Source organism: Amphiura filiformis, chromosome 7 (genome assembly GCF_039555335.1).
Source record: "Amphiura filiformis chromosome 7, Afil_fr2py, whole genome shotgun sequence".
Classification (NCBI taxonomy): domain Eukaryota; kingdom Metazoa; phylum Echinodermata; class Ophiuroidea; order Amphilepidida; family Amphiuridae; genus Amphiura; species Amphiura filiformis.
This window is the reverse complement of record NC_092634.1, coordinates 2,734,397-2,761,615: the sequence shown is the minus strand read 5'-3', so window position 1 is coordinate 2,761,615 and position 27,219 is coordinate 2,734,397. Positions and strand designations below refer to the sequence as shown.

At 36.9% G+C, this 27,219-nt stretch overlaps 1 long non-coding RNA gene and 1 pseudogene across 1 annotated transcript; one reads left to right on the top strand and one right to left on the bottom strand.

Annotated features, from left to right (window-relative positions):
• Positions 1-12,450: 12,450 nt before the first annotated feature.
• The window catches only part of LOC140156624 (arylsulfatase I-like), a 40,276-nt pseudogene continuing 25,507 nt past the window's right edge, over positions 12,451-27,219 (bottom strand).
• On the top strand, positions 22,084-23,961 carry LOC140156625 (uncharacterized). The gene is made up of 2 exons (XR_011859572.1): positions 22,084-22,257; positions 23,883-23,961. It is a non-coding gene; the product is annotated as an uncharacterized lncRNA (long non-coding RNA).

Here is a 27,219-nt window from a genome sequence, read left to right as displayed (position 1 = left end):
GCGAATTTTGAAATATAAAGTCCCAATTGAAGGCATTTGGTGCATTATTTTTACATTATTATCAGGAATATATGGGTTCAATATAGGCCTACTATAGCAAATAGGCAAATTAGCGCGGTTAAAACAAGAAAAAGTTGCAAATCAGGTGCGTTATTTCATCACAAATAATATCAATTATTTTCTTAGTTTCATATGTTAGGCCTATATCACTTCCTTCATCTCTGAACTAAGCTTTCTCGGTCATCGTTTTTTAATAAATCTTCAAATCTAGATGAAACACAGAGCTAATTTACTCTGCTATATTTATTGCATTAATTAAGTCATCATTTATTTTCCACATACATACTGATCCTAAAATTAGCGGGACAAATGCACGCGAAGCGCGCGAAAAATAACAATTTTTATGCTAAAATGGCAATTTCGCCCACATTTCTCATGTTCTCCTTTTTGTGTGAAAATTTTAGGGGGTTCGATCGAACCCCTCGAACCCCCCCTGGCTACGGGCCTGTACTGTAGTACAGTATCACGAGTTGCTATAGTGCGTGTATTATCAGTACATGTCATATCATTTCTGCAAAGTATATGGACTGTGACACTGTTATGCTCGCACAAATTATTATCATTAGCATCTGTTTTAGTTGTAAATAAAGAGAGGATGATATTATTAACTGTTTTTATGTTCCAATATTCTGACTAAAATACGCTATACCGTACGGTATGATTCGCATTTTGTGCAGTGAATTTAGTGATGGTGTACGGACATATGTTGTCTATTATCAAGCATCTAAGGAGTGTGAACGGTAACTCTTGGATAGCATTTTTATCTAAAGCTTCTGGTTTACTTGAAAAATTAATAAAATATAATTGGGAGTGTTTTTGTGGGTCTATTCTAGTGATCAAAATGGGCTATTTTCAACTTCGAAAGGACATTTCGTCGCCATTATCGGCGACCGATTACATTCGGTAACTATGTAGGGTTGGGCGGTATGGGAATTTTGAGTCAACAGTACCGCTATACTTTTGTGTGCTAATTGGTATCGGTAGTTTACAATTATAACTCTTTGTATCGCCCTACACCACTTTAACGAAATAAGACTCCTTAAGTCAAAACTGAGGGCGCTCTAGATAAAAGTAGACATCACGCATAGGCGGCGAACGGCCGTGAAATATTGCAATCAATAGTTATTACAAATACCATTAATACTGAACAAATTTGTCTAGGCATTATGTGTTTTGACTTTGGCACATACAATTTGATTTTTTTTTCTGTGTGTGTAGTATGTCCTAACTAGTTTTTGACGGTAAAAACAAAAGGATTTCAGTATCGTAGAATGCACAGTGGCCGCCACTGATGTTGATGAAAATGTATTTGTATGATTTTTTATTTCAAGAGTAGTGAGATATGATTAGGTTTCTTTTATATTAGTGGTTGCTTGTTTATCACATTTTGTTTATATTTTTCATGGTACATAAAATAGTTGAGTAATCAATCAATTGACTGATTATGTGCCCCTTTGTGTTGTGTTTAAAAATTTAAAAAGTTTTAAAAAAAGTGTTTAAAAAAGTTTTATGACTTTTATTTGTTTAACTTTTTTGGATTTTATTTATACCGGTACTAGAAGAAGAGGGCAGCCTATGCACAGGCGGCAGTAGCACTGCCTATTATTAATTCCCAAGATCATTGCAAGCCTGAGAGAAATATATGATAAATGAGGACTCAAGCAAATTGGAAACTGATTTTGCTGATTTTGGACTAGCAGCTTTAAAAAAACAGTACTTAAAAATACACTGTGACATTTTAAACTCATAGTGTTACTGTAACTCGCCACCAGGACTTCATAGTGTTACTGTAACTCGCCACCGGGACTTCATAGTGTTGCTGTAACTCGCCACCGGGACTTCATAGTGTTACTGTAACTCGCCACCGGGACTTCATAGTGTTACTGTAACTCGCCACCAGGACTTCATAGTGTTACTGTAACTCGCCACCGGGACTTCATAGTGTTACTGTAACTCGCCACCGGGACTTCATAGCGTTACTGTAACTCGCCACTGGGACTTCATAGTGTCACCCATGGGAATATCTAAAAATAGCCTGACTCTGTGGGGGGTAACTCGCCTTTTTAACTCGCCTTTACCTAACTCGCCCATATCGTAACTCGCCTAAAACATGCTCTCAGTAAAATGGGAGTCATTGAGTACACGATTGCCAAAAGAGTATCATAAAGTACACATAAATAAGTGCCAAACTGCGTAAAAACAACTTGGCCACCTTGGAAATGTGAAAAATCTCATTATTTCTGGAGGAGAACACAAATACCACCTAAATTTGGGAATTAAAAGAGGGGTCATTGGGTATAGCAGGAAATAGAAAAAGGGGGTCATTGAGTATATGAATTTTTTTAAAGGGGGTCATTGGGTAATAGGTAGGACCATAACGCAAAAAAGGGGGTCATTGGGTACAAGCCGGTTTGAAAAAGGGGGGTCTATCCCGAGGCACATGATGCATATCTGTCATGGAAGTGCCCCCCCCCTATTTTAGCCCAAAACTGGTGTTTTCCGGCTAAAATGGAAGACGCACACTGCACAGGACATTTTTTTGGGCCCCCCAAAATTTGAGGCCCTGGGCCCGGGCCCATCCGGCCCTATGGTAAATCCGGCCCTGGGGTACCTAATGATGTCAGGTCATGAACTCGTATTCTGCCATGTTGTTGCAGTACAATGTTCTTGCTACTAGTATGACGCGTCCGTAACTCAGCACTACCTGCCACGCAGGGGGAGTGGCGGTATATTTACGTGCTGGTCACCCCACTATGGTTAGATACACATACCTCAGGGGTCATTGCAGAAACATTCACAGGCGTAAGCGATCCGATTTCTGACAGGTTTTTTATCTGTACATTTCTGCAACCAAGTACAATTGCACTTTTGTTGTATTTTGGTGATACGCAAGAATAAGACATTTTAAATAAAACGCCGCTTAGGAAAACAGTTCGGAAATATAATGTAAATTAATTAGAATTTCTTATATGCAACATTTCCTTATCGCAAAACTTGCATTATATATCTGGACCATTTGAAATTGGTTTGAAATCAAAACTTGATCACCGGTTGACTGGCGGTTACCAGAAGTTGACAATTTCTGCATTCGTCAGTATATTGTACACAATCTAAAGATAAGCCATATTGCAGGTAGGCCTTTTTGCACGACAGCCTCGATTATTTTGGGGAAGATTATTCATCTCAAGTTGTTTAAAACATTTAATTTTAAAGGCCTGGGTATGGGCTTAAAGTACAGGTAACTGGAGAGAGGAAGCGACCCCAAATCACAGCGGCAGGTAGACTGGGCCGCAGAGTGCGTATTTATTTTGGATGGTTCATGTTTGTTTTAAATATTGGGATGTTTGTCCACCATTTGATATTTTTGCTGAAAAAACGGCGACATGCCAAAGACAAATCTTTGGGCACATACTTTGTTATTGTTAATACGGTTCTTTTCCACATACCTACGTTACCATTCGCTTTGGTGCTGTACTAATATTATATATTTTGTGACTGAAATTTGGCGTTTCTATGTGTTATAAGCTTACCATGAAATTAACGCTGATATTTGAACATGCTCCTTTTAAAATTTGTGTCGGATCGTCGGCTTTTGCAGGCAACAGAATGCAGATTGACTCAGAATAGATGTCATATTCCTCTATGTGGGTCTCTTGACGATATAATTACTTTGGATCCATTGTGACAAAAACAAATCGTCTGGAAACAGGGTTTCTGACTGAGTTCGGAACAGCTGTAGTCTTCGGTGCCGTACCAATATCTCATAAAAAGAGCACGACTATAGCAAGTGTGTTATATTTCCCGCATGAAAGCTTGCGTCTACGTCTATATTATACTGCTTTGGATACGTTTATTGACAATTGTTTTGATTTATACCAAGGATATACCAAACTGTTATCAAAATTGTGCTGTGATTGGCACTTTTAACACGTATTTCGATTGAACCTCTGTATTTTGTATCATTCAAAGAACAGTAGTTTTAGCTAGTATGCAGTTAATATTGATGAGCGATTAGTATTTGACCAATAAGATAGCGCGCTTTCCCCAACGCAACAAAAAGCGCTTTACCTCATTAGCTAAAAGCCATTCGCTATCGCTCAGCGATGTTCTAAATTTATAAATTTAGCATAGCAATGGACAGCGTCGTGCTAATCAATAATGGACGACCAAAAGAGTTCAGACAATTAATTTGACTTTGGCAGCAAAGGCAAGAAAGAAAATTCAGAAAAAAAGAGCGTATATTAATTTATCCCCAGACACTGAAATGACGAAAGCACTTACACCAAAATTTGGGCCTCTGGTCAGCCATTCAGAAAGAACGCATAATTTATTCAAGCAATGTTTTTAGAAAATTCCCTGGAATCAGCCAAATAATAATGATTTCTGGACAACTTTTTCGCCCGAAGTAAATACCCGACCGAGCATCCCAACAATTACTGTGAAGCTAGTTGCGCCTATAACCCAAGAGTTCCCCTTAACACACTGGGAACTATTTCGCTAGGCACTCATCTAGCGGTCAACTCCTTATCGAGGAGGAAAAGCTCCATATACCAATGGACAAATATTTCGCTAGGCAATCCTCTACACGATCATCTCCTCGGAGGAGGAAATAAAAAGGTCCATAATACCAATGGAGAGAATATAAAATGCCGCGGACTTACATGAATTCGCTAGGCAGTCATCTAGCGCGTCAAAAGAAATTAAATGGCTGATACCTTTCTCATTTTCCTATTATATTCAGATTCAGATTACATAGTGGACATCGGTAAATATACCCATGCCAAATACCCAGTAGGTAGATGCCTACGGATATTGGAACTATTAAATAGAATTTATTAATGTAGTACATGTATAATTCTGTACATTAAATCGATCATTTTAGAAAAATGATCCAAAAACTGCCACAAGGACTACTTGTTAACATCCGTACCCTGTACCCTGGAATAAGCTATTTCTGATCCCCTCATTTCCTTTGCTAGTAAATACCGCAAGATCCACACTTTTGATTATTTGAAGAGCCTCTGAATTTTACGGTTGAGGCCTCTTCACCACAGTGGACCATTAACCCGATTTTTTTTGTTTGAACATGTTGAAGGAGTTAATTGCAAAACCCGTTATTTTTCGCTGCCAACGCCAAGCAAACACAGTGCCATGCTCTGCACATTTATGAATTCGAATACATAACTAGGATACCATGTCTAATACAAAAGGCAGCCTTTAACAATATTAACGCGATAACCAGCCGTCTGCGCAACCTCATAAAAACTTGAACCCAGTATTTCATTTTTATTTATACTTTGATGAACAAGAAAATCTGAGGGCATAGTACTTGGCCCCTGTCTAGCTATCCCATGCCAACCTGGTGTTAATTCCTTCCTTCCTGCTATAAATAAAATTACTCGACCTAAGACTGAAGGGCATTACCACCTAAGACTGAAAGTGGTACCAATTGTATCGATTTTGTTAATGCTTCTGAAGACACCCTAGAGTGAACACACCTATACAAAATAGAATTTAAGAAAATACAACTGCGCAACAGAATAGAATGTGTTGCTGAGATAGAAATTGAACCTAAAGTGATCTACCCACGCACACTCTCACACCCGTATACAATAGTCATACTACTATGTAACTAAAAAACCTCAATGTAATTAGAATATTATTCAAATTCGGAGAACTTTCAATCGAATATATTTTCATTTCTCTTTCGTACTTCATCTCATTCCTAATAATAATAATAATAATAATAATAATAATAATAATTTATTCTTATTATAGCGCATTACATCAAAGACCACAAGGCGCTTTACAATTAAAACATGTGTACGCTAAAACAAAATACCCAATTAATTATAAATATACATCGTTAAGAAATATGAAAAAAACAAAATGAAATAGGCACACGATGAACATTGCACAAAAGGCATTGCACGGACAAAAACATGCAAAATGAGCAAAGAAGCAACTAAGTGAAATGTTCAAAGTGACGGCATAAGCAATGAAGCAAAATAAGTTTAACCAAACAACAATTTTGTATAAACAACGGCATTATACTGCAAACAAATATCAAGCAGAAGATGAAATTAGAATCATAAAACACATTTTTAAAAACGCCAAGCTGTACACTACATTGATAACACGTGAGTAGAAAACAAAAATGAAAATGAAGTATACAGCGAAGCAATTAAACACATGATCAATTCAATGCAATATCAAAAAGGACAAAACACAAAATTACCTTTTAATTTGAAGACCGACACTTTATATGTACTTGTCTCACTACTGCGAGACTCATATTTTATGACACACTATCTACCTCTTGAAATCAATTTTAAACATATATCAAATATGACATATGGGGAGTGGTGGGTGGGATAAAAAATTTCTGCATCCGTTCTTGCTGAAAAACTGACAGAGAATGGCCTTAGCCAACAAAATGGCCACCGACGGCTCCGAGCAAGGATGCCCGTGATTGGCCCTCCTGATACCAAACAAGGCACCCAATTGGCTCCCCATGAAAAATCGCGTGACCTCACGAGGGCGATCCCATTTTAGCTGCAGGGATAATTTTAGGTTTCATTTGATGTACAAATTAAACTGCAATATCAAAACAAACATGCACCAAACACTCACAAAGACTACAAGTACAAGAAAGAAGTCGGGCAAATAAACAATTTGCATCAATCAATTTCAACTTGAACCCCAAATCCTTCCAAAAATGTTTATAACAGTTTTAAGATGTTCTACACTGTAAAAAATATTTTACTCAACACTGAGTAAAAAGGTCACAGCTCAACAGTTGAGCAAACAATTACTCAACATTGAGCACATTATAGGTCACAACTGAGTTATCTTTTACTCATTTGTTGGGGTAGTGACCTAGATATGAGCTCAATGTTGAGTAATATTTTACTCAACTGTTGAGCTGTGACCTTTTTACTCAGTGTTGAGTAAAATATTTTTACAGTGTAAATTGTTACCAAGAATAAGATTATCGTTAATCTTATGCAAGTACAATATTAAATTTTAAATTATTAAAATGAATAAAAAGATGAACAAAGAAGAGGATCGAAGCATAAAATGATAGAAGAACAACGGAAAATACGACAGGTAATAAAAATAATATTTGACAGCCAATTATAGACAAATGGTATGAAATTAAATAATTCATAAAATGAAGATGAACCTGAAAAAAGATAACGATTGAAAGAAGGAAAGGAGAAAATATTGCAAGTAAATAAAAAAATAATTAATAACATAAAATCAATGATTCAAGGTGTTGGGTAAATTGCTTTCAATTAGAAAGCAATTATACAAAAAGAATAAATGACGTTGATTAAAAGCCCTAATTATACAAGAATTATCCAATTACTTCACATGCGATGTAATTGGAAAGCAATTATACAATACGATAAAAATTGACGTTTATTAAAAGCCCTAATTATACAAGAATTATCCAAGAAGCGGTTGTTTTGAAAAGGAAAGGAATTATTACATTCGGGTATTAAAATATTATTGAATCTTTAGAAGTTATAAAGAATGATTTCAATAACTATAATATTGATTTAATATTGTACAGTCTTGTTCGTTTATGCTACAATTACAATTAATACAAATATTGGTTTTACTGCGGAAATGTTATCATTGCTTATTGCTTCACTCGTCCAACATGGTGCTGTATCGTCAGTATGGTCAGATGCATGATGTATATAGTATATGCATCATGCATTTCGGGATTCTGGTGACGTTTCTTATCAAATCTTTTTTCATTTCTTTAATTGTCATGCTGTACATACGGCATGACAGTACAACCATAACATAAATGATTATTTTGCATGTTCGTTATTTTCGATAACATCGAAGGACAAAACTCTACTAGGTTTACTGGTGACCCATACGAAATTTGTAACGTTCAGTTGACATCATCTATTGGAAGAGGAACTAAGATACAAATACATCATCGAGTGCCTCCTGACACATTTGTGTATGTGCAGAAACAAGGTGATCTAGTGAATTGCGAAAACGAGTATGAAGTTATTGTAACAGATGAACCTTGCGTAATCGCGTTTTCGCACACAAAGTTTCAGCTGTCTCTGCAGGGTGATACCAGTATCCTAATCAGCGAAATATTAATAAATCAGACCTATGTGTCTGTATGCAACCAGGAACATTCCGATAACGAACAAAAGCAAGCGGTTCCTGGAGTAAGAAAGAAAAGCTTTTGTCCCAAGATTGAATTCAATCGTACGTTTTCATGTTATCTCTCCTATGATAGTTGTTCGTTTGAGTTTCCAACTAATTGTAATATTACACTTGGTAACAGATTTGTAGAATATACTTGTCATAATTACAATCTCGATTCAAGTCAGTCAGCCCTAGTAATTTATCCCAATAATGTCATTGCATTAGACCTATCAGAGCAGGATATAGTAGAGATATCTGAAAATGCTTTTCTCACTCTGAAACGTTTAGACCAACTTTATATCAGCAATTGTAGATTATCTAGAGTACACGCTCAAGCATTTGTAGGTTTGAACACCCTCAAAGTAATGTACATGAATGGCAATCCTGTGCAAACGCTAGATGCGCACGTGTTTGATGACTTGGCAAACCTTGAAAAGTTGCGTCTCTCTGGAAATCGCATCACTTCAGTGGATGAGGATTTGTTTAACACAAACGGTAAGCTAACTTACCTGTCTTTAGCTAACAACAGGTTGATACGTTTGCCTAGAGGTTTGCTGAATGGGTTGATAAACCTTGAAAGATTGTACCTCAATGGAAATCAGATAAATGCACTAGACGGAGATTTGTTCAACGGGTTGCCAAAGCTTAAAATATTGTCCCTCTATTCAAATCAAATACACGACCTTGATGAACACATTTTTGATGACTTAAGAGGTCTCTTTGCATTATATCTTGTTGACAATGTACTTACTAGTTTGCCAAGAGGGTTGTTCAAAGGGTTGACAAACCTTGAAATAGTGTACCTCAATCTAAATCAGATAAGTTCACTAGACGGATCTTTGTTTCATGAGACCAGCAAGCTGGTTAACCTCTATTTATATGATAACATCCTGACCACTTTACCAAAAGGGTTGTTCAAAGGGTTGACAAACCTTGAAATAGTGTACCTCAATCGAAATCAGATAAATTCACTACATAGGGATTTGTTTCATGAGACCAGTAAGCTTATTAGTCTCTATCTATTTGACAACAAGTTGACAATTCTGCCAAGAGGGTTGTTCAAAGGGTTGACATACCTTGAAACATTGTATCTCAACGGAAATCAACTAATTTCATTAGATGGTGATTTGTTCAATGAGACCAGTAAGCTGACGTTTCTGGCTCTGGATGGGAACAAGTTGCAACATCTGTCAAAGCAAGTGTTTCATGGTCTGCATAACCTGACTGATCTGTACCTTTATAGTAATAAACTGACTTCATTAGACAGTGCAGTATTTCACGGATTGGCCAGTTTACAAGTACTGGAGTTGTATGCAAATTTTTTTGCAAAATTAAGTTTTGATTTTTTTTGAAAGATGAAAACTTTGATTTTACTTACTTTGTCCAATAACCAATTAATACATTTGAATCACCAAATATTTGCGGGATTGAGAAATGTACATATTCTTTACTTGGATTTCAATCATCTACGTGTATTAGACGTACGCTTATTTACAGATACGGTAAACCTCCGCATTCTGGAATTATCTGGCAACCAGTTGACAAATATTCCGAATATTAACAGCTTAACTGAACTTGCATTCCTCGGATTAAGAGAAAACAAATTGACCATGATCGACAAATTTACATTTATTGACCTTCCAAAACAGGTTGAAATAGTTGTAAACCAAACAGAAATCTGTGAATGTTATGTTACTAGAGGCATTCAGTGTAGTGCATTAGATGTGCGATCCCCATATTTGACATGCGATAGATTATTGTCAGATAGAGTGTTGATTGGTTTGAATGCTTTAGGTGGAAATTTATTTGTTTTGAGCCGAAAGAAAACAAAAATGAAAAGAACAAAGTTCAGACATTTCTGCTCAGCAACCTGGCAATATCTGATTTACTCATGGGCATCTATATGCTAATTATTGCATCTGCGGATATTTACTTTGGTGAATATTTCCCGATGCAATCTGAAAGTTGGAGATCTGGTATTACCTGCAGAATTACTGGAGCAATGTCAATAATATCCAGTGAAGCTTCTGTTTTCTTTGTGACATTGATAAGCATTGACAGATTCATGAACATCCGATTTCCTTTCTCCCGTATCAAGCTAAGAAAGAAATCATCGGCTGCAATAGTTATATTTCTTTGGTTTATCTCCTTTGCATTGGGAATTCTTCCCTCCGCTTTAGCAGGGAAAAGTTATAAATTCTATGATAACTCTCACGTGTGCATTGGCCTCCCTCTGGCTCAAATCGAACAGTTCTCAAAGAATGTATCGATAACACAGATTGAACCAGAGAATGTTAATTACGGGTATATTAAGTACGTAGTCAAATCTCAATCTCTTGGCCATGTTCCTGGTTTGTATTACGCTTCAGTAGTGTTTCTTGGTCTTAACGGCATCTGCTACTTCGTCATACTGCTGTGTTATGTAGAGATTGTGCGAGTTGTTTTCGAGTCATCAAAACGCGTAGGTTCAAACAAGGATATGAAAGAACAAATCAGAATGACTGTCAAAGTTGCTGCCATAGTGCTCACTGACTTCCTATGTTGGGCCCCGATTATTCTGCTGGGAATTCTGGTGCAATTTGGTGTACTGACTGTGCCTCCTGCTGTATTCGCGTGGTCTGTTACTGTCATTATACCTATCAATTCTGCAATCAACCCATATCTCTACACTATTGCTGGCATCATCAGTAATCGTCGCAAACAGGCACAACACTTGCCAGCTGAGAATAAAAAAGAACGTACCCCTCGTCAATCAAATCGGCGACAGACATCTGGTACCAAAGACGAAGAGCTAAAACATATTGCTGCTACTCAGGAGGTGCACACTCATGTTGGAGATCGTGGAGAACAATAGTTGTCCAATGTATCCGCTGACATTAACAATTCAAACATCAAATGACAAGGCGTATCACAAGCGGACTTAAGTAACAAGAGGTTTTGAAAAAGGTAAATAAGTATACTATAGTAGGTAAAGCTAATTGAAAACAAAATGTAAAGAATTTAATGGCGGTTATAGTCATGACACTGGTGGAAACTTTAGAAGGACATGAATGTTATACTGAAATGATGTAGCATGTGTAAGTTTAAGTTATATGTATTTAGTAGTTTTATATATTTTAATCAGTTGAGTTGCATGTTTTCTTTTTAAAACGCCTAGAGACTTTTGTGCATGGCGCTATATTAAATTTTTGTTTATTATTATTATTATTATTATTATTATTATTATTATTATTATTATTATTAGTAGTAGTAGTAGTAGTAGTAGTAGTAGTAGTAGTAGTAGTAGTAGTAGTAGTAGTAGTAGTAGTAGTAGTAGTAGTAGTAGTAGTAGTAGTATTATTATCATCATTATTATTATTATCATTATTATTATTATCATTATCATTATCATTATCATCATTATTATTATTATTATTATTATTATTATTATTATTAGTAGTATTATTAGTATTATTAGTATTAGTATTAGTATTAGTATTAGTATTAGTATTAGTATTATTATTATTATTATTATTATTATTATTATTATTATTATTATTATTATTATTATTATTATTATTATTATTATTATTATTATTATTATTATATTATAGTAGTTAGTAGTAGTAGTAGTAGTAGTAGTAGTAGTAGTAGTAGTAGTAGTAGTAGTAGTAGTAGTAGTAGTAGTAGTAGTAGTAGTAGTAGTAGTAGTAGTAGTGGTAGTAGTAGTAGTAGTAGTAGTAGTAGTAGTAGTAGTAGTAGTAGTAGTAGTAGTAGTAGTAGTAGTAGTAGTAGTAGTAGTAGTAGTAGTAGTAGTAGTAGTAGTAGTAGTAGTAGTAGTAGTAGTAGTAGTAGTAGTAGTAGTAGTAGTAGTAGTAGTAGTAGTAGTAGTAGTAGTAGTAGTAGTAGTAGTAGTAGTAGTAGTAGTAGTAGTAGTAGTAGTAGTAGTAGTAGTAGTAGTAGTAGTAGTAGTAGTAGTAGTAGTAGTAGTAGTAGTAGTAGTAGTAGTGTATATAAAATAGGTGTATATAAAATATAAAATTTAAGCCATAACCAGTATCGTGAGACATTGTTAATTTATCTCACAGATTTCATAATGGATTATAATTTAAAAAAAATAAGAATCGATAAACCTGCCGTCGTAGGTGTTATCTGAAATTTCAAAAAGGATAAATGAAAAAAAAACCGGCGCCAATGAGATTCGCACTACACTGCAGGAGAGCCGTTGTTAGTCGTGCTAATTTATTTATAATAATTATAACAAGAATGACGCAATAACGGTCTACCAACATAATATAACTTAAAAGGTAATATATATTTATTTTACATAAATGGTAGACCGTGGCAAGTTGGCTTAAATGGAGGAATAATAACCTATAAACATATCTCACACAAAAAGGTGTGTAACGTGACCAGGTATAATCAAAATATATTTTAGATAAAACGCCGTATACGATCAAAACATGAGTTTTAATGAATGAATTAATTCCTACACCATGAGAGATAATTCATTAAAACTGTTCTTAATTGTTTTGAGTCTTTGTCTAGATCCTATTAGCATAAATTCAGTTTTATCAGTATTCAGACTAAGTTTATTACTTTGTAATCAATTATTTATAATTTTTAAATCATTATTAATACACTCCATGATATCATTTGACGAGTTAGAAGCATAGTACAACACAGTATCATCTGCATACATATTAACTTTACAATGAGAAACATAATTTGGTAAATCATTTATATAAATGAGAAAAGCGAGTGGTCCGTCAATTGAGCCCTGGGGCATTCCACAAACAGTTTCTGTAAAGTCTGAAAGAGTCCCATTTACAGATGTACATTGGGTGCGACCAGAAAGATAACTAGTAAACCACCTAATACAATATTCACCTACTTTATACATTTTAAGCTTACTCAAGAAGATATTATGGTTTACGGTGTCAAATGCTTTCTTCAGATCCAGCAGACATAATCCAATTAAATTACCTTTATCAATTTCATTATACCAGTCCTCTGTGATGTTTACAAGAGAAGAAGAAGTGGAGTGAGATGGCCGAAAACCAGATTGGTTTATATTAATTAAACAATTTACAATTATTGGTAAATTGTGCTTTACAAATCCACTTGATTACTCACGTTTTTAGACGTTTCATCTTCCTACGGAAGACTTCATCAGTAATGTGATGAACCAGCAACACTCCTACTCCAGAGGGTGTAGTTCTTTGTAATAGCTGGTCATATACATGATTGAGTATGTCCCTTCATCGCGGTTGATAACGTTGCCCCCCCGTTTTCTGATCCACATTGCTTCTCTAATCCATCTGGTTTGCTTGCATGAGTCTTTGTCGATTACTTTAGCTCCCTCCCAATCAATGATATGGTTTTGTTGTGATACATGGTCTGTGATGACGGACTTGTTAATTTCATCGACCGACTCCTTTCGAACAGCGCTACTCTCATCTCCAAAATTTCAGTTGATTTCGCGTTTGTGAGTTATGCATGATTTATGTGTATTGCATAGGCTTCATACACTCTAATTCAAAATAGTACAAATTAATCAATGTTGCGTCAAAAGGGAACAGAACAACAAAATGAGTCAAATTGAACTCAATATGGATTAAATGTTTACTCAATTTGAGGACCATTCAATCCACATTGAGTTCTACTCACTCATTGTTTTGATCTGTTCGCTTTTATTCAACATTGAGTAATTTTGTATTTGCAGTGTAGGTCACTGTGTTGTAATTTTATTATGTTTATAACAGGACATAAATAGAAATTTGACGATATTATTGCCAAGTGAATGAATCTGCAAGAAATATTTTGCACGCACAAGTATATAGTTTCAAAATCTTTGTAAAAAAGTCACGGTGGGGGATGAGACAGTGGATCACAAAATGCCCCTTTAATTGTAATTCGTATCCATTTCGATTTCTGGGTGGTCTATCACAACTAACTGATCAAAAATGCATTAGGCCGGGCATTAGGCCAAACGGGTATTTCCCAAGATTCCTTTTGTAATTCACTAACTCACAGACAAAGGGTTTGTGTCACATTGTGGTGGTGATATAGTCATTCCCAGGGACCCCACACCCCACCATTGTATTTGGGATTACTATTAGGATCTCTGGGTGGATACCATGGTGGCACTGCCGTTTCATTGTATACCCGTAGCCGTCCCATCATCCTTTTCACAATGCCAGGGCGTCTGGAGGCCAAGTCATGTTTTTCCAGTGGATCTCTGGCTATGTTAAATAACCATATTTCCTTATCTCGTGGCTCTTCAGGGCTTATGAAAGTTAAATTGGACTCCTTAGGTGGATACCAGGCGCAATTGATGGTATCTACGCTCCCTGTACTACCTGTTAATACGAAAACAACATTTGAGAACAAAGCAATTAGTGGTGCACCATCATTTCCAGCGGGTTATGAAAGATCTGTGAAGGGCTGATTTTGATATCGCTATAAGGCGGCCAATATTCTTTTATGGTAAGGGACCGTTCACAAACACTTGTTAGGCGGGCATGATGCAAAAAAAAAATTAGCGCGAAAATTTTTCGGCCCCCCTTTCAGATCCCAAAATTTCAGGGCCCCTTTTGACATGAAAATTATGGGTCAACCCCATCAAAAAGCATATAAACTCAATTTTCCCGGAAAATTTGTGGTCATTTTTTCACCCCTCTTAGGAGGGCAAAACTTTAAGGCCCCATTTTCAAAAGGGGGGGTGAACAGGAGCTGACTACAAGGCGACATGATATCTCAGATATAATAACTGGAATTGGATAATTGTAGATGCTTTTATTCCATGATAGGAATGCATTCAAATGATATTGTCAATCAAATTTTAATTATTGTTTTATGCTTTATAATGTCTAAAAGACATAGGATAAATGAGAAGGCAAGGTTACCTTCAACGGGAACCGGTTTTCGCCTGCGCAATATAGCCAGGCTCATCAGCCGCACAGTTAAACTGTATCAGGGATAAAGTATATTAAAAGCATATAAACTTCACACAAGTACTCCCCGAGGTTTTTTGATATCTTTTATTCACAAGAATTCTTGTGACAATAATTTGTTAAAATAAATTGTAGGGTAGTTACTTGTTGTCAGCATTATATTTAATAGCCAATGGCTTTCTATGGATATACCAATCCTTCAAGATGAGTTAGATTGACATTTTTGAGTTTTCACATTGGATATTCTCTATGATTTCGAGATGTTTCTCAGAGACTGAGGTTTAAAAGAGCCACTTTCAAGTCATTTGGTAATTATTTATTTTAATTATGGGATATTTGACTTGTATAGACCATTTGGTGTCTGGGATTATGATATATTGCAACTCTGTTGTATGAGATTGCTACCCTTTGTCAAATCTTGGTCTTTTTGAAGTTTCAAGTGGCTCTGAAAAGAGCCGTTTGTTTTGCATACACTGACTGGTTCCTGTGCAAGTTATTTTTCCACGGATATTTCCGTACACGGCAGATATCATGACTAGACCCACCTGTGGCATGGAACTTAGATCAAACATTGAGTTCTTACATTCAGGCCTTATTTCATTAATGAGAACTTGTTAATTCGTGCGGTACAATGTGCATTAGACTCACCGTGTATTACAATACACAGCGGTAATGCTGATGTTAACACGTCCGCTCAAATTCTCTCCTTTTTTGGCCGGTCTTTCAAATATTTCCAGTCTGATCATGAATCTCCATGTGAGGATAAATAGTCCAAGTCTTGTCATTGATTCTTGTGTGTGTAATCTTTACTCTAGCATTTAAATTGCGAGAGCAGTTTCGCCGTAATGCACGCAGTACAGTGCTGCCGTCTCTATCGCTGTGTGATTGCATAGTGTGCGCCAAGTTTTGGCGCAAACGATAATATCTCCCAATGCGGACGTGATTGAAATCAATCACTTCCAAACTCGCCAACCTTTTACAACTTGTGCTAGTTTGTGTTGATATTTTTTGTGTTTGTTTGCTTTTCCTTGATATTCAAGGTGCAAAATCAATCTCCCATGAAATGGTAGCATTCGATCGGTTGAAATGTGTAGGATAATTAAAATACATCCATTTTAAGGTGTATATTTGATGTTTTTTCACAAATGCCCCATTGATTTCAATGGTTATTTTGAATTTAGTAAGAGATCGAAGTTATAATAGGCCACCTTCAAGTCATTTGTTAGTTATGAATTTTTATTATGGGATATATTTGACTTGTATAGACCATCGGTGTTTGGGATTACGATATATTACAACATCAATGCATAATGTTGCTACCCTATGTTACCTAGTGGTCTTTTTGATGTTTCGGTGGCTCTGAAAAGAGCCGTTTGATTTGCATGCAGTGATTTGATTTTTTGGTAAAACACAACAAGTTTATTTTGTTTTAACTCATCCAAATGGATTTTGGTTTCTTATTCACAAGTATGCATTTTTCTTATTTATTTGTCTTTTCAGTTATGATATTGTGCATGTAGTTATTTATATAAATATTTGCTTTCAAAAACCCGAATTTTTTCGGGAAGAAGAAACCAAAAAACATCAAAAAGACCACTAGGTAACATAGGGTAGCAACATTATGCATTGATGTTGTAATATATCGTAATCCCAAACACCGATGGTCTATACAAGTCAAATATCCCATAATAAAAATTCATAACTAACAAATGACTTGAAGGTGGCCTATTATAACTTCGATCTCTTACTAAATTCAAAATAACCATTGAAATCAATGGGGCATTTGTGAAAAAAACATCAAATATACACCTTAAAATGGATGTATTTTAATTATCCTACACATTTCAACCGATCGAATGCTACCATTTCATGGGAGATTGATAGCTCAAAGCATCCAGTAAGATTTTTGCACCTTGAATATCAAGGAAAAGCAAACAAACACAAAAATATCAACACAAACTAGCACAAGTTGTAAAAGGTTGACGAGTTTGGAAGTGATTGATTTCAATCACGTCCGCATTGGGAGATATTATCGTTTGCGCCAAAACTTGGCGCACACTATGCAATCACACAGCGATAGAGACGGCAGCACTGTACTGCGTGCATTACGGCGAAACTGCTCTCGCAATTTAAATGCTAGAGTAAAGATTACACACACAAGAATCAATGACAAGACTTGGACTATTTATCCTCACATGGAGATTCATGATCAGACTGGAAATATTTGAAAGACCGGCCAAAAGGAGAGAATTTGAGCGGACATGTTAACATCAGCATTACCGCTGTGTATTGTAATACACGGTGAGTCTAATGCATATTGTACCGCACGAATTAACAAGTTCTCAATGAAATAAGGCCTGAATGTAAGAACTCAATGTTTGATCTAAGTTCCATGCCACAGGTGGGTCTAGTCATGATATCTGCCGTGTACGGAAATATCCGTGGAAAAATAACTTGCACAGGAACCAGTCAGTGTATGCAAAACAAACGGATCTTTTCAGAGCCACTTGAAACTTCAAAAAGACCAAGATTTGACAAAGGGTAGCAATCTCATACAACAGAGTTGCAATATATCATAATCCCAGACACCAAATGGTCTATACAAGTCAAATATCCCATAATTAAAATAAATAATTACCAAATGACTTGAAAGTGGCTCTTTTAAACCTCAGTCTCTGAGAAACATCTCGAAATCATAGAGAATATCCAATGTGAAAACTCAAAAATGTCAATCTAACTCATCTTGAAGGATTGGTATATCCATAGAAAGCCATTGGCTATTAAATATAATGCTGAAAACAAGTAACTACCCTACAATTTATTTTAACAAATTATTGTCACAAGAATTCTTGTGAATAAAAGATATCAAAAAACTCGGGGAGTACTTGTGTGAAGTTTATATGCTTTTAATATACTTTATCCCTGATACAGTTTAACTGTGCGGCTGATGAGCCTGGCTATATTGCGCAGGCGAAAACCGGTTCCCGTTGAAGGTAACCTTGCCTTCTCATTTATCCTATGTCTTTTAGACATTATAAAGCATAAAACAATAATTAAAATTTGATTGACAATATCATTTGAATGCATTCCTATCATGGAATAAAAGCATCTACAATTATCCAATTCCAGTTATTATATCTGAGATATCATGTCGCCTTGTAGTCAGCTCCTGTTCACCCCCCCTTTCGAAAAGCATCGGCACCCCCCTAACAAGTGTTTGTGAACGGTCCCTAAAATGGATTTTTTCAAGGACACGAATACGAGCATACAGACGAATATGGCGCCATGATGGAAGGTCAGGTTTGCTGTCAAAGATTTCTGTGACTTCAAATACTACTTGTATTTCATATCTGATACCTGTCACGCCTTTCCTTCGTATTATTGACAGCAAGTCCTAATTTCAACAGTACTATTACAAAAAAGTCATTCTCATTTCAAATTAGTAGTTTCTTTGAAAAACAAATCACTGTTGCCTGATGGAATCATAGTAGTTGACCCGTTTCCGGTATTCTGTGACCTTGTTTGAGGGCGTTTTGACTCTCTTCAACAGGTAAGATTCTGTACATACCGCAGTTACTGTCCATTTTCCTATACACAATACACAGTGCTCTCACCATTGACGTGTGACCTCTACAAACAGTGTATGTTAGAGGTACAAGGCATTGCCTAGTTAACGTCACTGTGTGAAAACTAACCGGCCAATATTTTTTGTACTCTTTGAAATTCTAGAAAATATAGTTTTGTAACATGTCCTAAATTTTTAGCTAATTTAGATGTTTGGAAATATTCGCACTTTTGTGTTTTAGTAAGGAAGGGCACGGCATGGCCTGCAAAATTCCCTGTGTAAATCGAATGCAACTTTTAGTGACTATCACTCATTTTGTAACCGCTCTCTTCCGAAGAGCATTCAAACTAAACCACTTGACGGATATTTTTTGTACTTGCTGACAATCAAGAATAATGTATACATTACATGTTGGCTAAAAACCGAGTAGGTGGGGCATCTGCAAATGGTCGTACCTCCCTGATATGTAAACGACAGATAACAGCAAAAACAACTCCCAAATCTGTCCATAACTTTGGTCAATGGAGAGAGTTACGGGATTTTAAGTGGTGATTATTAATTGATTGGCAAGTGATATATTTGGGCATAAGTGCAGCCAACCATTCAATGTGGAGGATAGACTTTATCGATTGATTTTGCTGGAGTAATTTCCTGTTAACCAGGTTTAAGTACTGCAAAGGTCGAATCATGTTTGCTGTGCAGCAACCTTTATGCTGTGACCTCAATACAAGGGCCGAGCAAGAGTTAATTGTGATTTTTTTCATAACCGATCGATAGCTTGTGCCTCACTTGGACGATTCGACATACTAGTTTGCGTTGCTAAAAGAATAACCGTGAATTTAGTGTCATCCCCTTGGTATTATTTTAAAAGTAAAGGATAAGTCAGTAAAAATGTCATAAGGTATTTGTTGTCATATAAAAAGTGATTAGCGGCAGTGTTGATAAATATGAAGCTCCATTCAATCGCTGATGTGTAATCGATCAGCAACAGCATTCAATTTATTTAAATGAAGCGCCTAAAGTCAGGTGGGTGGTAAAGAGGATTGTATCGACAGCTAAAGCCTCCTTTATAGACTTCAGACCCACACAAGCACACATTTGGGATACGTGAGAACAATGGTACCACTTTACACATGACTGCGCTTACACATGACTGTATTGTGGTCACTTATTGATACTTTCCTGCCTGTTGTGTAGAGCGTTAATATGATGCCGGCCCAGTGGGCACAGGTTAGGATTTCGACGTTGTATCAACGTTGATACAACGTCGAAATCGAACCTAACCTGATTTCAACCCGATTTCAACCTAGAGATTGGTTGAAATCAGGTTGAAATTTCAACGTCGATACAACGTTGAAATTTCAACCTGATTACAACCATGTTTGAACCTACTTTCAATGCAAAAAATAGGAGGTTGAAATCAGGTTGAAACTTCAACGTTGATACAACGTTGAAATTTCAACCTGATTTCAACCAATGTTTCAATGCACAACTTAATGACCTTACATAAAATATTATTAGGACGAAATATGCCTATGCCTAGTATATTAACATGTTTAAAGGTCGAGAGCATTGAGATTTTACCCAAATTTCATTTTATATATCCAGGCCGCATGATCTAACGATTTAAACCGGACTTCCGTTTTCCTTCTTCAAGTGGCGCGCGGCGTGCACTACCTCCAATGACTTACCCGAAAACACCGGGTGGTACGGGGTATGCTATACGGCCCCGTCGCCGCTCAATTGGCGGGCTGATGCATGATGTTGATAATTATGGGAATTCCTACAACATGGTGAACACTTGTGAACACTTGTGGGGGGGGGGGGTTGACGCAAAAGGGTGGGGGTGGGGCTTTAGTTTTGACCCTCTTATGGGTACGGCAGGGGCCTTGAAAAAATGACTAAAATTTTCCCAGGAAAATTGAGTTTAGGCCTATATGATTTTCTATGGGATTGACTCATAATTTTCTTGTCAAAAAGGGCGGCCTTGAATTTTGTGAGAACTGAAAGGGGGGGGAAAAAATTTCGCGATGATTTTTTTTGCATCACCCCCCCACAAGTGTTTGTGAGTGGTCCCTAATAGGCCTATTGGAACTTCGCATATCTTCTATTTTAGTAACCCGATTATGTGATGTCGCCCCGGGGTATTGCCCGGATATCGCCGCGGTGTGCGCCGCGGCGTAGCCGGCGTCAGTAGGTGCAGATCGAGGTCGGTGGGCATGCCCTCTCTAAATATTGTGATATTGTGGGTGGGTACGGTACGTACACGCGTGCACAAGTGTTAAATCGCCGGTACACACATGCGTTCGCAAATGTTTGCGAGTACGCACTCATGTTTACAAGTGTTCATGGGTACGATTGCGTACATTGCCGGTACACACATTCACAAGTATATGCGAATACGCACGCGCGTGCGCAAGTCTTTATGGGTACGCATGTACATGTTCAAGTCTTTATGGGTACGCGCATGTGTTTGCAAGTTATTGCGGGTGTTCAAACGCACGTTCGCAAGTGTTTATGTGCACGCATGCGCGCGGGCAAGATATTGCAGGTAGGCACGCGAGTTTGCAAGTGTTTATGAGTACTCGCGTGCGTGCGCAGGTTATTGCGGGTACGCATGCCCGTTCCCAAGTGTTTGCGAGTACGCACGCACGTTCGCAAGTTTTACGTGTATGCACTCGTTCTCAAGTGTTTATGCGTACGCATGCACGTTCGCAAGTGTTTGCAAATACGCAAGCGCATGCGCAAGTGTTTATGGGTACGCACTTGTGTTCGAAAGTTATTGCGGGAACGCACGCGCGTGCGTGCACAAGACATTGCGTTACGCAGTCGAGTTTTCAAGTGTTTTCGAGTACGCATGCGCATTCGCAAGTGTTTATGGGTACGCGAAAGTTATTACGGGTACGCATGCGAGTTCGCAAGTGTTTATGGGTACGCGAAAGTTATTACGGGTACGCATGCGAATTCGCAAGTGTTTGCAAGTAGGCCTACACTCTCGCGTTCACAAGTGTTTACAGGTAGGCCTACGCACGCGCATTTGCAAATTATTGTAGGTACGTACGCGCGTGCACAAGTGTTTGTGAGTAGGCCTACGCACATGCGAGTGCAAAACTGATGCCACTGCCGCGAGCGGGATGGCGCATCAGCCAATGACAAATGCCTTGAATGTGTCCGTTTGTTTGAACTTGAAGTTGATGTAGGATCTGGATCTGAATCATCTTGTCTCAGGGCTAGTCGGCCTAGGCCTATATCAGAAACATGTTGAAAAACAATTTCAAATTTTTGGATATTCGCATTTTGACCTTAAAAAACAGGTTTTAATCCTAGATCCACCATAAATGTTTGGACATTCGAAAATTATATTTTTGGATTAAAATTGTAGTAGTGCGATATCGCTTTCGCCCAACACTTTTCCAGAGTGGATATTGCCCAATGTACAGCAGCAAGCAAAAGGAGTTGCAAGCGTACGTATGACGTACATAAACTTGAGGCCTAAATTTGCAAATAAAACAGGTTAGTAAACATTTAAATTTTCTTTAAAGGTCTACTTGACTTTTGGACACATTGCTGGATGTATATTTCAACTTGGTTTTCCATTTTGTATCATCAGGATATGTTAAAATAGTTAAGCTTACTGAACAGTTTAAAAATTACATGCCAGCTGCACATGACATGCATGCTGTATATACAATCATGAATGCACCATTCGAGAAACACGAAACAGTGCTTTGAAGTTGACATGCTTGTGACATGACTTGTACTTTGTAGAAGACCCAGTCATGCCAGTTTGGAATATTTGCTGGGGGCAATCAGGCCCGTAGTCTGGATTTATTTGGGGGGGGGGGGCTGATTTTGAAAAAGTGGACCTTTTTTTTCTTCAAAATTTAGACCTTTTTGGACTGGGCGGATTTGGATTTGGACATTTTTGGACCAAGAAAGCATGCGCTCGCAAATGGGACTTCAGGGGTTAAAAAGGGAGAATTTTGTGGTTAAAAAGGGGGACTTTGGGGGTTAAAAAGAAGACTTTTTGGGCCTTTGGCATTTGAGGGGGGGGTGGCAAATGTTTATTTTATAATTAACAAACTTAGGCCCTAGGCCTAGCCCTAGACTAGTCATATCGTGCAGCAAGGTCTAGCTTGGATTGTACTGCTGGGAGCATAGGTGAACCCCTAGACTACAGGTCTAGTCATGCTCATGTGCTAGGTCATTGTACTAGTGTTTTTGGTCAGTTCTTTTTCTTTCTTTCTTGCACCCCGGTTCCGAAACTAAAGACGTTTGGAATTTTTCTTCGATTAGTCTGTCTTGCCATTCAATGTATAAAGCCTAAATCAGCTCAGCGAACTCAGTTTTTGTTTTTGCTTTTTGCTGAACCATGAAATGGTATCAGCCTATATTTTGCCCTATAACAGTGTACATGTTACCAGGTTACTAACTAACCTTTTGGTCTGAAATGGACATAACTTTAAATGCCACGAAGGTATGAATCAAATCATGAACCCCCAGTGATGTCAAATGAAAGAGGAAGGAGTAAAGAATATAATAAAAATATTTCCTAACATCAGAGGACATAAAGGAGTCACAGGGGTCAAAAAGGTCATTTGAACTGAAAATGCTCCAATGGAGCTGAAATTTAAATGCAATGATCATTCTGACATTCTAAACATGTTTAAAATAATTTAATATTCATTTAAGGTCATAAAGGGGTCAAAGGTCATGTTTTCAAAAATGCTCCAATTGAGCTGATATTTAAATGCAATGATCCTTATGACATTCTAACATGTTTAAAATATTTTAAAATTCATTTAAGGTCATTAAGGGGTCATAAAGGGTTGATATTATACATGTACCACAATATACTGCCAAAGCCCCATTGTTCAGCTATGGTACGGTAATCGCTCTAGTTTAAACATGTAAAGAAACTAGAGCAAAAATACTTTACAATTTCCCTCTTTTTGGTCCGAATAATGGCCCTAAGAATTGTTCAGCAGAATGACCCTAAACAGTCAGGAGTAACTATCTTACATTAAGCATATTAATCGTACTGCATGTCTATGTCAAATATGAATTTTCTGTATGTGTAAATTATGGAAATGTATTTTCAAATGATAATCCCGAAATTGTTATTTTTGTCGTTACAGCTGACGTGTTGTTGTGCCACGTGACAATGGAATCAAAACAAGATTGGCCATGCAATAGACTATAGTCCATGACAATGTACAATGTATAAAGCATCAAAAAAATTGACTTTTAATTTAAGTAAGTTTAGATGCAGCCAAAGATTTTGGATGAACTGGCCAATTGAGAGAGCCATAATTTTAATACAAGAGCATGGTCAAATCAAAGATGGAGTAAACTGACACGGCATGACGTGGAACAACTCCGACACTGAATAAAGCTAGATACAGTCCAGAGGCGGGTCATTCACATCACAGATCGACCCTCCTTCAAATTCTGCCTTTGGGTCCATCGTAAAGCAGTTGCTGCCACGTACATCAGATCTAACTCAAGTTGTTAGTCATTATTCATTCCATATAGCCCGCAGATGGAATGTACTCGCGCCTCACATTCCAGGAACTGTGAAACGGACCAACTTCAAAAAGTGTTTTGGTCAAAAATGTGATTTTTGGTCAAAAATGTGCAAACCCATCAGCTCTATGATAACAGCTGTTATTGCCTTGATATGTGTCTTAACATAGAAAGAAACAAGTTGAACAACTAAGCAAGCAAATACAGATTCTGGTCTAGATTTTCTTCAAGTAATATTGGTATTGATGACATCAATGCGATATAAGCCTACTGGTAGGGTTGACGTTTTTGATGCTTATCTCCTTCAGCTAAAACTGAGCACAAGGATCCTTTAAAATACATTGAAGGGTGGATTGCAGGGGATCACCCCGGTACTGTTGACTGTACTTCAAAAATACACTCATTAACTCTAGGTTCCAGAGTTCTCCTCGTCTGGTTACAAATGTAGCGTTGAGGAGTATCAAAGCAGAAGCAGAAGCAAATGCAGAACAATTCCAAAGCTATTGATCACACTATCTGTATATCAGTCTAAGAAAGTTCTGTGAAGTTCTTCCATGAGAAAAATAGAAGTATTCAGTTATATAATCTATCAACAATTTCCAGTTTAGTTATATGTTAGTGTATAAGTCAGGAATTAGAAACCATAATTATGTTAAAGATACCTTACATGGTATCAGAAGTTTTAAGTTAGTTGTAACGTGAAAAGAAGAAAAACTTGACATTTTTACGTTAAGTATATTAACATCTTAATACTAATTACGGCGTGTCCGTCCGTCCGTCCGTCCCTCTGTCCGCTCGCTTTCGCGTTCGCGTCAGCGCGGTTCGCGTTCACGCGATGCACTATCGCGTGCTCGCGGTGCGCAATCCCATGTCTATGTGCGCTATCGCGGAGTATCAACGGGAGTGTGCGCGGAGTACAGTACTCGCATCGGAAAAGCAGTGTGACTAACAGGTGCATCTCATCGGACCAATAATTATAGGCCTTATTTTCAACACATATTTCAATACCGAACACGTTCACACACCAAACACGTGCATCTCATCGGACCAATAATTATAGGCCTATTTCAGCAGAACATGACTATTTCCGGAAGGCATATGAACCGTTTTTGTGTTCACGTTTCTCGCGATTGATTCATTACTTTAGTAACGGCCTACCCAGCAAACACAAAACGTTTTCGACATCATTCGCAAAAGGTTGTCAGAAAACGTTTAAATGTCGGGTTATATAAAAGGAATATTAAGAGTATAAAACGGTTTCATAACCTTAAAAAAATTTGATAATCTACTGCTCAGCAAACAAAAATGTTTTACAGAAAACGTGTAGGGCCTAAATGTCGGGTTATATAAAGGGTATAAAAACGTTTTGATAACATTCCAAAAAACATTCTTGAAAACTCGATACAAAACATTCTAAACAGAATCTTATTTTGGGAAAAAATTTTCCCCAAAATATTTGCAATAACGTTTTCAAACGTTTTTATGACCTTCATGTAACCCGACATTTAAATGTTATTAAAATGTGTTTTTTTTTTCAACAAAAACATTTCTGTCTTTGCTGGGTTCAAATATTTTAACATAATGTTATTTAAGTATTGACAAAATATTGTTGTAGTGTGTTTTCATACAAAACGTTTTAAACGTTATCATGACCTTTATATAACCCGACATTTTAATGTTATTAAAACGTTTTCACTTAAACCAAAAGCCAAAATATAACTTATTTAAAACATTTTTAAAACGTTTTTGTGTTTGCTGGGTATATCCACGTCCAGATACTAATTTCGGTTTCTCTAAATGTGGTAACAGGGCAGGGCTTGGAAGAGGCGAATGATGGGTTTCCAGATTATGGGTAGGCCTACCGAACTACCGAAGTAAGCATCACACCTATAAAAACAAACAGAGTTGATTAAGTTGTGTAAAGTTGGGTCTTGATCATTGAGAGATGCATTTCATAGTAGTTTAAAAAGTCAGGGCAGGTATATGGGTAACGGGATTGGGTAATTAGAAATAGGCCTATCACGAGAAGCGCCCGACCCGAGAACCGCGAAATCTAGTTAAGTATAATGGGCACGTTGCATCCAGTACATTCTTAAAGGTTCCAAAAGGGTCAAGTTCTAAAGTGTCCTCCTAGTACATAGGCCTATGGATAACCCTCACACTTTAACATAAAATACTTCTTGAAAATTAACGAGTTCTTTTGAGAACCATCACAAATCTAATGTGTTTAAGTTCTAAATGTCCAGCTCGTAACACTCGTTCTTTTGAGAACCATCACAAATCTAATGTGTTTAGAACTTAAAAGTTCTAAATGTCCAGCTCGTAACACTTTTTAAACAAATACACACTTTTTAAAGGAAGGCTCCGCCTATCACAACAATATGCCCTATGTAAGAAAAATAATTATCAAGCTCGAATCACATGGTTTTATCTAAAACAAACTCATGGCGACCATGTGATTCGGGCTTGATTATTGTCTTTCTAACATTTATAAGGCATGATATTATGATTGCCGGAGACTCATTAAAGTGCTTAGGAATAAAAGAAAATATTGTTTTCCACATTTTCACGAAACGATTGGTATTTTTGGCAACACCAACTCCTAAACATCACAAATCACAAATAAAAAGCTTACATATCTAATTTCTAAAAGTTTAAACTGACTTTCAGCACAAATATCCAAGTAACCTTGAATTGTCGATGTATGTGTGACACACATCGTCATCAGAAGAAGTCCTATGATGTTGTTACTTATCTAAACATGTCGCTTTAATAGCTAAACGTTAGCATTTAGAGTGTTGAAGATAAGTGTTTAGGATGCGTTTTGATACAAATTGTATCAAAGTATGACACATGTAAAGTAACTTGAAAATCAAAAGGACGGAGCTGATTTTATTTTGGATTTGCGATGTGTATGATAATATGTTTTATAATATGAAATCATAACAA